The sequence below is a fragment of the Carcharhinus amblyrhynchos genome, chromosome 6, assembly GCF_965287045.1.
Source record: "Carcharhinus amblyrhynchos chromosome 6, sCarAmb.v2.hapA, whole genome shotgun sequence".
Lineage (NCBI taxonomy): Eukaryota > Metazoa > Chordata > Chondrichthyes > Carcharhiniformes > Carcharhinidae > Carcharhinus > Carcharhinus amblyrhynchos.
Genome location: NC_137329.1, coordinates 81,111,942 through 81,124,160, shown reverse-complemented (window position 1 = coordinate 81,124,160; position 12,219 = coordinate 81,111,942). Strand labels below are relative to the sequence as shown.

Here is a 12,219-nt window from a genome sequence, read left to right as displayed (position 1 = left end):
GTCTTCAGGTAGAGCACCAGAACGGGACCTGGTGTGCGAACCTGAACGAGAGCTGCCGAGAGCAAGACCAAACTCTGATGGATATTAAAGATGATATTACCCAACCCCTGGGGCGAGTCCCCGTGAGCTGGAACGCAATCGTAGGGATAGTGCAGGGGAAGGAGGAAGGAGCCCAGGAATACGGGCGACGGAAATTTGACGCCTTTTTGGCCCATGGGGGAATGCCCGATGCCGATAGACAGAACCCCACAGTCCTCCAGCTATATAAGGACGGGCTGAGCCCAGCACACCAAGCAATCCTAAAGACCAGGTTGGTAAACTTCAACACCTTTGACAAACTAGAGAACTGGGCTATTACTGTAGACAACAAACAGAGAAAGATCCAAAGCACTAGGGCAGGGGTATCTTCCCTGGGAACTGACGGAGGGGGCTGCGATAGGTGTGGGAAACCTGGTCATTATAGAAAGGACCGCCGAGTCCAGACGCCCCAACCCTCCCACATATGCCACAATTGCTGCAGGACTGGACACAACGAATCAGCTTGCCATAGCAGGAGGTTCCCGAGGAGAGAGAGAGAGAGCCCCCCAGGTACGACCAAACCCCGGCAAGCGCCTCCGACCTGAAAGAGAACAAAGTCATTTCCGATACTGCACACCTCAGCCACCAGCAGCTGCTGGATATTATACAGACTCTGGCGGAGCAAAAGACCGCATGAATTGCGTCGGCCCCCACCCCGGGAGTCGACCCCCACATCTGGGTTAACGCATCGTTAGGGGGCCGGCGATGCAAAATATTAATAGATACTGGGGCCGCGATATCCCTCACCAACATGGCACTTCCTACAACCCACCGGTCCATCGTAGTAGTGGGAATAGGGGGAAATAGAACTCCAGCTCACCAGAGCGAGGCAATCCTACTAAAAATTGAGGACATCTCACTCCCAGTACACTTCTGGGTATGCCCGAATCAGGAGTGAACGATCTTGGGAATAGACCTCCTGGGGGAGTTAGGGGCGGTGGTGGATGCCTTTAACAAGTGCCTACTGAGGACTGCAAAAAAGGAACACAAAAGTGGGATTCAGGGATACTGGGTCCCCAACAGAAACGTGGCTGCAGTCTGGGCAGGAGACCACACATACACAGCCTGAGACTGGGGAAAGGAAGGGATAGTAGGGCTTCTATACTAATCATTACCCCAAGTCTGGGCAGCGGAGAAACAAGACTGCGGCCTCGTAAAAATCCCTCCCCTACACATACACGGGCCAATCCACACCCCTCACAAACAATACCCCATAAAGCCCGAGGCGCTACAGGCCACTGAGAAAATCCTTCAGGCCAGGGTATTTTAAGACCTACAGTGTCCAACACTAACTCCCCGATACGGCCAGTCCGTAAGCCAGACGGAAGTTACCGACTGCCCATAGACTACACTGCCCTAAACAAAATAACCCCGAAAGAACACCCCATAGTCGCGAGTCCATCCACTATTTTTAACGGACTCCGACCTGAACATGGTATTTTCTCTGTGTTAGACATAGCAAACGGGTTCTGGTCCATCCCGCTTCACACGGACTCCCAGGAAAGGTTCGCCTTTACCTGTGGAGGGAAACAGTACACATGGACACGCCGCCCCCAAGGGTTCCACAGCAGCCCCAACATTTTCCACCGAGTTATGAGTGAGGCCCTTGAGGACTGCGATCTGTCCCCATATAGAAGTACCTTCCTCCAATATGTGGATGACATCCTTGTTGCCTCCATCAACCTCACAGGACATATAGAAGCCCTGTCCACAATCCTACGTGCTTTGCAGGCTGCGGGGTTTAAAATCAACCCAACAAAGGTACAGATTGCACAACAGGGGGTCCGGTATTTAGGACACAACATAAGTCAAGGAAAGAGAGCCCTCCCCTCCGATCGGAAGACCGGGATTATAAATATGCCCCGTCCAAACACAGTCAAAGGGGTGCGTAGAGTTATGGGACTCTTTAACTACTGCCGGAATTTCATTGACCAGTTCGCATCCCTGGCTGAACCAATTCAGCGGCTGATCAAAGGGGGAAAGCCAGGAGCAGGAATCATCGAGTGGGGACCCGAACAGGAGGTAGCATTCACCCGCCTAAAATCAGGACTATTAGCAGCTCCAGCCCTACGCCTGCCTAACATAACCAAACCCTTCCACCTCTTCTATGGCTCAGAGGAGGGATTTTATAGCTCCATGGTAACCCAAGAATACGGGGGTACCGTGCAACTGGTGGCATATTATTCCACCCGACAATCCCCAGTAGCCCAGGGACTGCACAAGCGTGTGGCGGCCCTAGATTGTGCTGCCTGGGCAGTCAGGGTATGTGAACCGATTACTATGTCAGGACAACTCATTTTACACATGAAACACACCATCGTTGAGCTCCTGAATACAGGCCGACTCCGGACTGTTTCGGATGCCTGAAGGGCCAATTGGGAAGTGGTACTCCTCCCCCAAGACCGGTCCATCCAGATAGTGCGGGACACTGGGAAGAACCCCACTGAGGGACTCCTATCAGAGGGAAGTCCATACTACTGCCCGATTAACCCAGACATTGAAGAGGAGGGAGGGATTAATGACCAACCCCTAGATAACCCCGACCTCATACTGTACGGGTCCCAAAGACGAGTAGACGGACAATACCACACAGGTTGGGCAGTAGTAGACCAAAAAGGGACACCGGTAGCAAAAGACACTTTGGGTGGGGAGACCTCAGCCCAAGTGGCCGAACTCATAGCCCTCACGGAAGCCCTCAAGGCAGGGAGGGGAAAGCGAGTAAATGTGTATACTGACAGCCAATATGCGTTTGGTTTGGGGTGGTCCACGATTACATGATGGCCTGGAAAAGGCACGGGTTTATCACCACAGCGGGGGCCGCATAAAGCACAAAAATATAATCCCAGACCTGGTAGCTGCAGCCAGGCTGCCCTCAGAAGCAGCCGTAATTAAGATAAAAGCCCACCAAAGAGTAAAGACAGCGGAACAAAAAGGGAACCGACTAGCAGACGTTACGGCCAAGGCTGCAGCTGGGGAAGCCCTCCCGCACGTAGCCGCCACCACAACAGCACCCTTGGAGGAAGTAGATATTTATAAGCTGCAGGGTAGTACCAGCCCAGATGAGGTGGCACAGTGGGAACGGGCAGGGGCATCCAGGGACAAAGATGGAGTGTGGCGCAGAGGGCACCAAGTAGTCGCCCCCTCATTTATACACACCGAACTACTCCGACTCCACCACGAGCCGGACCACTCCGGTCGGGATGGGACCCTGGCCCGACTATCAGCTGATTGGTGGTGGCCAGGGATGGGACGGGTTGTAGCCAAACACTGCCAGCGCTGTATCATATGCGCCCAGCACAACCCCGGCCAACCCCTGAGAGTCAAACTGGCCCACCAACCCCGACCAAAAGGACCCTGGGAAAACCTGCAGATCGACTCCATAGGCCCCCTACCCACTAGCCGAGGGAAGAAATATTGTTTAGTCTTCATCGATCAATTCACCTGCTGGGTGGAAGCATTCCCAACTCGGGATTGCAAAGCCACCACCGTAGCCCACATCCTAGCATACGAAATCATCCTGAGGTGGGGAGTCCCACTACAACTAGACTCCGACCAAGGAACCCACTTCACAGGCAAAATAACGAAACAGGCTTGTAAGACCCTGGGAATCCGACAGCGATTCCATATCCCATACCACCCTCAGAGTACTGGGATGGTCGAGCGAATGAACCGCACACTTAAAAACGCAATTGCTGAGACAGGTCAGGGGTGGGTAGATGTCCTTCCCTGTATTTTAATGCACCTACGAGTAACCCCCGGTCGCACTATAGGACTTACACCATTTGAATTAATGACGGGGAGGACAATGAGACTCCCAGAAAACATAGCGGTAGGAGGAGAAGAACTGGCACCCCTCCGGGATAAAATGAAAAGATATGTGCAACAGTTAAACCACCAACTCAGAGAGCTGCACCACGCAGCCAGAGACCAACAGGCTACAAAAGACCAGGTTAGGAAACATGACATCTGCCATACCCCCACACTTCCCCAGGTAAGGGACAAGGTTTTGGTCCGAGTTGCCCCCAATCAAACAGGGTTCGCACCGAAATGGGTAGGACCCCATGAAATTATCCTCACCGGCGACACATGTGCCTGTGTTGACATCAAAGGGAAAGGCTGCTGGAAACACTGGTCACAGCTAAAGGCATACCACCCAGGGGCGAGGGCAGGGGCAGGGGGGCGGGAGGGGAGACAGGACAGACTGACTGTAAAGACAAGAGTAGTCCGTCGACATAAACGGGCCACATATCGACCCATAACAAACCGCCTCTATCCACACAGCGGAGATCGAATTAACAATCCTCATCTCTAGGACGGAGGAGAGCCATGGGGCATGCCTAAGTAGATTGGTTTATAGAGATTAGTTAATATTAAGATTCTAATACCTGGCGGCCACCAGGCTTTGTGTACCCTTCCTACCCCTCTCCAGGATGATAACCACTTTGAGGATGGCCCTATCCGTGATCTTCTTGTCAAGGTTCACCATCCAGCGATACACCACCTATCAACAATCCCACGGAATAATATTCAATACATCCGAGGCGTTGTACGTGCCGGCAGCACCATACCCCGAGAACAACAGAATATATTCCAATGCATGGCTACAAGTCCACCCAGGTCTCGATGTGACCTGCTTCACCTGCACATTGGATACATGTTTGGGTCTTATCCAACGGCCAGACTCGCCGAGCGACTCTGGCTGCACCTTCGGAACGATCTGTGCCCTTCCCGAGGACCCACGGATCCAGCCACAAAGAAACATCTTGAAACCGGACACTGATATTTGTGGGTACTATGGACTAGTTGAGGCTCCAGTGGTCTCACTATATGTATGTTTTGCACTTCCAACAACACGTGCCCCCACGACCACGACACCCGAAATCTTACCCTGCCCCTTGCTGAGCGGGGGGCCGGAGGGAGGACTGGTGTTGTGGAACGAGGGAGAAATTGTATATGACAATGTGAAACAAGAAATCGTGCCTGTTCTGATCAATATGTCAGGGATCCAGGTACCAGGATACTGTTCAGAACAGACACGAGACATGTACCAAATTCTAGGCAGGGAAACTATAAAGCGGGCTATCGATGCGATGGGAGCAACACACTACAGAGACAACACACACACACAGAAGCAAAAGGGGCATAGTCAATGACATCCTCACAGGGATAAACACCGGATCCAGCGTGGTTAACTCAATTGACATCCAGGGATTCAATAATAAGATAGAACAGTTGAAGGGAGTGATGAAAGATATCCTGCAATGGTCACTAGCCCAACAAGCCGAGCAGGCTCTTTTGGGGGAGAGGGATGCCCATACTCCACTAGATGGAATCACAATATTAGAAACACACGCCCATACCATTAACCACCTTATAGATAGAGAGGGAGAAAACACTGCCCAGGTACAACAGGGACAGCTGTGCCATGCGTATGGTCAGTGGATGATAGGTCAATTAAGGCATAATTTGGACCAGGTACACAGGGGGGAGGTGCCCGATTGGATTGACAGCACCCGGCTAGCACAGCTCGCAGATCAGAAGTGGGTGCTGGATAGCCGAACGTTGAAAGGAATGACACGGGTGTATCCAGTGATCCCCGACTGCGAGGTTAGCGAGAGTACGGGAGTAGGGATGGTCCTATTGATTCCAATAGTTACACCAGACTCGGGACCATTCCCTATCTTCCAGATTGAAAACATCAGTGTTGTTAGAGGCAATACTGCCCTCCGCTACCATATAACCGAAGTTACGGCCATCTCAAGGCATGGCGTGATGTTCAGTACCTCCCTCTCGGGATGCAAACAAAGGGGAGAGATAACCATTTGCCTTCACCCACTGAGACAAGGAGAGGCAGCGGAATGTGGGTTTAATAAAACGCAGGGCTGTACCCTAGAAATTACACCCACCGATCCACACTTTGCCCGGGCAGGATATGGAGGATGAGGCAGGTATTGTGTAGCCACAACAAGAACATCCTTCATATACAACGGGCTGACATGCCCGATCCCCAGCCCAAACTTCTGCTTCACCCCTCACAGACCGGTCACTATTGGCCAGGTCCACATCACCGACGTCCGAAGTAGACAGATCCTGACACTTAATGCCACGGACCCATTGAGAGACGACCTCAAATATTACCGAGAGCCAGAACACGCTCCAATCCCACACTTAGAAGTTCTGAGAGAGCTCCGTCTCAAAGTTGGACACTCTATTCGATTATACCACCAGCTACAATCACATATCAAAACCCTAGAGCATAACACAGAGCCAGACATGGGTTCAGAGGGTGTGGGACTGGGGTCTAAATGTAGACATTCACCCCTGGATCCAGATAATCTCGCACATGCTGGTTGCCATCCAACTCATACTGGCAATATCCTGGGGGGTTATAATGTGCTATACATACCGCCAGCGCAAGAAAACCAAAACTAGGAGGGAACTAATCAGAATGATTGGCAATATGGGACAATTAACAAATTGGGAAGACTTCTCCCGCATACACAGAATTTGACAAACCCGGGGCTCCCCTAAACTGTACGACTTCAGCGTGCAAATGCAGGGAGCACCGGGCACAAAATTTGTTAAGAAAATCGGTCTGAGGGAGGCGGAACAATCCGTTCCCGACAGACAGAGGGGAACTGTTATCGGACAACAAATTTCATGAAATTGGGCACACAAAATGGAAGCAAACTAAAGCTGTCCTCAGAGCCCTCCACTAAAATCACAAAGTAACAGACACTGATCAGTAGGCAAGAGCATGCTTTTAGAATGCAAATGAGGGCTAGCACATAAGGGAAATTGGACAGGATGGCACCTACAGGAACTAAATTAAAGAACACATCCCCACCCCATCAAAATCAGCACTTCTAAACCAGTCAAACAACCCATGGAGACACCTAAAATTAACACAGTTGAGGAAGCGTTCCTGGCCCCTCAAAATTCTTGAGATCAATAACACACCTATGGTTCAAACCCCAGAGATTCCAGATCATTGATAACCAACCAGACAAAAATGATTAACACACTTAAAACAATTGCTCCAACACTCAAAAACATCGAAACAGGATGGCTGAAGTCAAATACTGTAAATAAAGGATTAGCATTTGAAACGCGAAGTTCAGGTATAACTGTAGCCCGTTGAGGGGGACTGTTTAGAGCACTTTCGGGGCAGTCCGATTGTATGTCCTGACTGTGCTTCTCCATCAACGTAAAGAAAATAAAGCTGTGCCTTTATTGAACTTCACCCTGAGTCCGTAGTGGTCATTTCGCCCACTCGCGCTAACTGATGTTGTCGGCAAGGTCACCATTTTTGCTCACCTGAGATAAAAGCAAAATACTATGAATGCTGGAATCTGAAACAAAAACAGAAAATACTGGAAACTCTCAGAAGGGCTGACAGCATCTGTGGAGAGAGAATAGAGCCAATGTTTCAAGTCAGGATGAGCTAAGAGCGAAGGAAATCAGAAAAGGTTTATACAATGAGGGTGGGGGGCTGTAATAGAACAAAGGAAATGTAAATGAGAATGAAGAAGGCTGACAGAGCTGCTAAAAGGTGCTAAATAGCCCTCCAGCCTTCTTCATCCTCAGTTATATTTTCTTTGTCCGATTATTGCCCCCTCATAATGTAAACCTTTTCTGATTTTCTTTGCTCTTAGCTCTGATGAAGGGTCATCGAGACTTGAAACGTTGGCTCTATTCTCTCTGATGTGGAGATGCCGGTGTTGGACTCGGGCAAACACAGTAAGAAGTCTGACAACGCCAGGTTTAAGTCCAACCGATTTATTTGATAGTAAACTCACAAGCTTTCGAGGTTTCCCTCTTCGTCAGGTGAATGGAGACCTGACGAAGAGGGAAACCTCGAAAGCTTGTGAGTTTACTATCAAATAAATCGGTTGGACTTAAACCTGGTGTTGTCAGACTTCTTACTGTATCTATTCTCTCTTCACAGATGCTGTCAGACCTGCTGAGATTTTCCAGTATTTTCTGTTATTTGTTGCTGATTGCCCTGGGAAAATGGTGCTGCACCAGTTCTGGCAAAGCTTTGGAATGGTTTGTTATGAATGAGGGTTTGCTAAGCCAATCCAAACAGCAGTCAAGAAGTAACCATGTTAGTGGAGCACCAAACGATCCCAGAAACCATGCTGGGCAAGGACATCAAGTTCACTTCCTTACAGAACACCAATGAACTCTTGTTTTTTTCACAATTATCCAATAGCTTCACCTTCACTTTTATTGACAGCAGCTTTTAATGTTCAGATTTCGAAAACTGATTTCACAATCTCAAATTGCCGTGGTGAGATTTGAGCTCACGTTCTCTGGATTACTTGTCCAGTAACACAACCACCATACACATACGCATTTCACAACATCCTTTAACAGTGTACGATATGCTTTTTATATCAAATTCCGATTTCATCACCTTTAATTTCCACTCTTGCCCCTAGCATTCAACAACTGTATTCAACCATTTACATCCTAGTCTAGTTGATTTAGCTCAAAATGCTTTCTCCAAATACAGCCTAAGTTTGGAAAGATAAAATCATTAAATTGCACTGCAGGATTCCTTTTCTAATTCATACAGAACACAGTATGACTATTTCACACGGTCACCATAGCACTTCATTAAATTCATAGAGAAAACAATACATTTCATATTTATCAAGTGCATCTTCCCAATACCTTCTGCCCTATAGTTTCATCATTTTGTAATTGCAATAAACTTCCATAGTTAATTAAATCTAAAATGAATCTGTACTTTTAAAGTTTGTTCCCCAATACACAATGCCATTGAACGAGTAATCCAGTAAATGAGGAGCATGAACGTGCAGCGAGTGATCTCTTGGCAACACAGGTTATTTTCCAACACTACACATAATTCTTTGTTCAAAATACTTTTTTTGAAGAAACAATCAGATTGTATTCTGAATACATCCTAGACATGACAGTTACCTTATGCAATGCAACTGATAACTTGAAAACTCAGCTGTGACAAGGTTAGAGTAGCTCACTCACAAATATAAATTATGGGTCTTTAGTGTGCATCTTCCACTTAGCAATGCTGAGATACATGAAGTGAAATAATGCTCACCAGTGCCTCACCAATGATCTAAAGCCCTATTTCTGCACTAAACCTGCCACATAGTATGCCAATTGCCTGCTGTGCTCAACTGTGACAGTTGTTTTTTACCCTGTACAGCAAATAACTAAGCTTGGTGACAGGTTGATCTTTTTTGGCACGTCACGAAGCAACTTACTTTGAGGTCAAATTGGCCCTTTTGAATTTTATACAACATATCAGGGAAATTTATAAGATCGCCATTTGCAGAATAGCTAAAATATTAAAAGGTCCATCAATCTTTTTTGGAATTCTTTAAAACTGACAGAAAAGTACAAGGTTATTTAAAATAATACTTCCCACTTGTTGTACGATCATAAAATGAACAATATATTCCCCAATTTCTCCCCTTTCTGCAAATGGCCAACAGCACTGACCTACTCAATAACGGACTAGAACACAGAATTACAAATAAGGTGTCTAAATCCGGGGCACTGGTAACAGTAACTACACCGTTTCTTGAACCACAAGCATCATCTTGGGTCAGGCACATTGTAAATCAATATAACTTATGTAGATACAAAATGTTCAAGGAGGATAGGATGAATGGTTCCCTCAAAAAGCAAGGATGTTAATGGTTATAGCAGTGCTGCAGAAAAAATAACATGATATTGTTCCATAAAAAGGAGACTGAGTAACAGCTGGGCTTACAAAAAATATACCAAATAAAAATAGGAAAAAGATCTATCCTTCTGTAACAATATTTGGAAGACAAGCAACATATACAAATTAGAAATGATGATGTCAAGTTAACTGATCCAACACAAGTTGGGGGTGATTGTATCAACTGGTCCATCACTAACCGGGAATGACTGCATCAACTGGACCCATACAGCCAGGAATGACTGTATCAGCTAGTCCATCACTAGCTGATAATGACTGTATCAACTGGCCCAACACAAGCCGGGAATGACAGTGTCAACTGGTTCACACAAGCCAGAAATGACTGCATTAATTGGTCCGTCACAAGCTGGGAATGACTATATCCGTTTAGAGGCACTAACCAGAAATGACTGTAACTACCAGACCAAAACAAGCCAGGAATGACTGTAACGAATGATACACACAAGCCAGAAATGACTGTATCAACTGGTCCACCACAAGCCAGGAATGACCATATCAATTGGCCCAACACAAGCTGGGAACGACTGCATCAACTGGACCAACACAAACTGGGAATGACTGCAACAACTGGTCTAATACAAGCCAGGAATGACTGCCAATGACTATTAACCGGTCCATCGCTAACCAAGAATGGCTGCATCAACTGGTTCATGCAAGCCAGGAATGACTGTATCAAATTGTCCAACACAAGCTAGGAATGCTTCTTATTGCAGTGATGGCTGCATCAAAGTGTCCACAAGAAGCAACTTTCATTTGGACTTTGTTCAGACGTGGATCGGGAGTAATATAGGTTCTCCGAGACTAACAAGATAAAACAAATTGGAGGGCACCACTCAAGAATAAATTACTGGGTTGCAAATTAGTGCTTGCAGATAAAAAGTGTATACTCAAGTGCAGCAAGAGCAAAGCAAATGTGTTCTCAAATTAATCAACTGGAAAAGGAGATCCAAAATTTCTAGAGAAAAAAGTTGAGGATGACCACAGGCTCTTTTATCTGCAGAAGCAGGGAACAGTTGTCATTGCAATTGGGGGTTGAAACTGCAGCTGTTACAACTCATTGTGAGAAAAGTGATGACAGTATTTTTATTGAGGGGGGAATCTCTGGCATTTGGTTAGTTCAAGGTAATCAGGAGCATGGATTTATCAACCAATAAATATGAAATATTCCTACAGCTGTTTTTATAACATGGCTCTCATCTTATCTGTTGCTTAACTGTTGTCCATTTGGGAATTGTATTTTTTTCGTTTAATAATCATGAGCAAATGAAAAAAAAGCATAAACAATTGCATTCTCTAACGTCTGAAATATCCCAATTCAAACCAACAGCGTGCAGAATTCTCCCTTTCAAATACCTTGATCTTCCTTCACTATTTGGACTGATGAAGTGAACTATCCCACTGGGGTGAAATATTCTTGCCAAACGAATAAAACAACACGTTTCATTTTAGCTCATTTCCACGTGGGTTATCAGAGCTCTTGCTTCCCACACTTCACTGGCATTAAGGCTCCTCGGCACGAACATTATCCCCACACGCTTACTGCCTGTGACAGCAGCTAATTACTCAGACCCCGGTACTCGTCTTGCCGAGGAAGCTGTTACTTAAGGTTAAAGTTTCCAGCGCTGCTGATGGTCTCTCCTGGCACATTGAGGGTTAATGCAGCTCTCGTACATTTTATACGCTAGATGCATTAAGTACAATGACACAAGCTGTCGGCCACTTGTCCAGTTTGAACTGAAGCATCATGCACTGTCTACAGAAATTGAATTGTTTACATTCAGGTTGTTAATTTCCCTTATGCGAAATTGCTAGCTTATTGTAACTGATAACGCGGTGAAGAGAAAGGACAGGGGACCCTTTGTAAGTGCGAGACATGAGCCATTCACTAACTTTTCCAGTTGTGCCTATTCTTCTCATCATTTGCTTTGCACCACATTTTCCTCCTTGCTTTTTTTTGCATTTAAGCCCCATGTTCCCGCTGTCACTCCCCTCTTTAATCCATCCTTCCAGGAAACACAGTGAAAGTGCAGCTTTGCACTGAGTGCGGGAAAAGCTAGAAGCTCATTCTGCCGCAAAAATGTGGGACTCACCCGCTCGGTTCCTGTTCAGACGCTGAGCTGAGAGGGGAACCCGGAAGCGATCGGTTCACTCAGTCAGACACGTGTTTGACAGCCAAGAGGAGGGAGCAGAGACTGAGAGCTGCGATTCTTGTAATGCTAGGCAATGAAGAGGCAGAGAGCTGCTCTGAATTATGCTGTTGTGTGGTAATGGAGAGACTCAGAGAACTGCCCTGAATTACACCGCTCTCTGGTAATGGAGAGAACACAATAAGAAGTCTCACAACACCAGGTTAAAGTCCAATAGGTTTATTTGGTAGCACAAACCATTAGCTTTCAGTGTGC

The 12,219-nt window shown here is 46.9% G+C and overlaps 1 protein-coding gene across 1 annotated transcript in view; it reads right to left on the bottom strand.

Annotated features, from left to right (window-relative positions):
* Window positions 1–11,983, bottom strand: part of pot1 (protection of telomeres 1 homolog) — a 333,590-nt gene extending 321,607 nt beyond the window's left edge. Inside the window, exon 1 of the mRNA XM_080190783.1 lies at window positions 11,908–11,983. The gene's annotated coding sequence lies outside the window, so the exon portion shown is untranslated. The remainder of the gene's footprint in view (window positions 1–11,907) is intronic.
* Between the last annotated feature and the right edge of the window lie 236 nt (window positions 11,984–12,219).